This window comes from Nanorana parkeri, unplaced genomic scaffold, assembly GCF_000935625.1.
Source record: "Nanorana parkeri isolate BGI_ZX_2015 unplaced genomic scaffold, ASM93562v1 scaffold3646, whole genome shotgun sequence".
Classification (NCBI taxonomy): Eukaryota; Metazoa; Chordata; class Amphibia; order Anura; family Dicroglossidae; genus Nanorana; species Nanorana parkeri.
Genome location: NW_017309914.1, coordinates 39,415 through 39,645, shown reverse-complemented (window position 1 = coordinate 39,645; position 231 = coordinate 39,415).

Below are 231 nucleotides of genomic sequence, written 5' to 3'. Positions count from 1 at the left end.
CCGGGTCATGGAGACCCCCCGCACCTTATAGGCGAGGCCCCTTTAAACTCTCCATACTGCCCACATCACCCGCATCTAAGCCCATCATCCAGACTAATGAAGGAGCCGGAACGTTCTCTCGGCGGGCCGGCGGTTGTGGCGCATTGGGGCCGGTCTCACCAGGAATAGAGCTGAGAACGGCATTATGCAAATACAACCGGCAACACGTCTTCAGGCAGAGGATTTATTTTT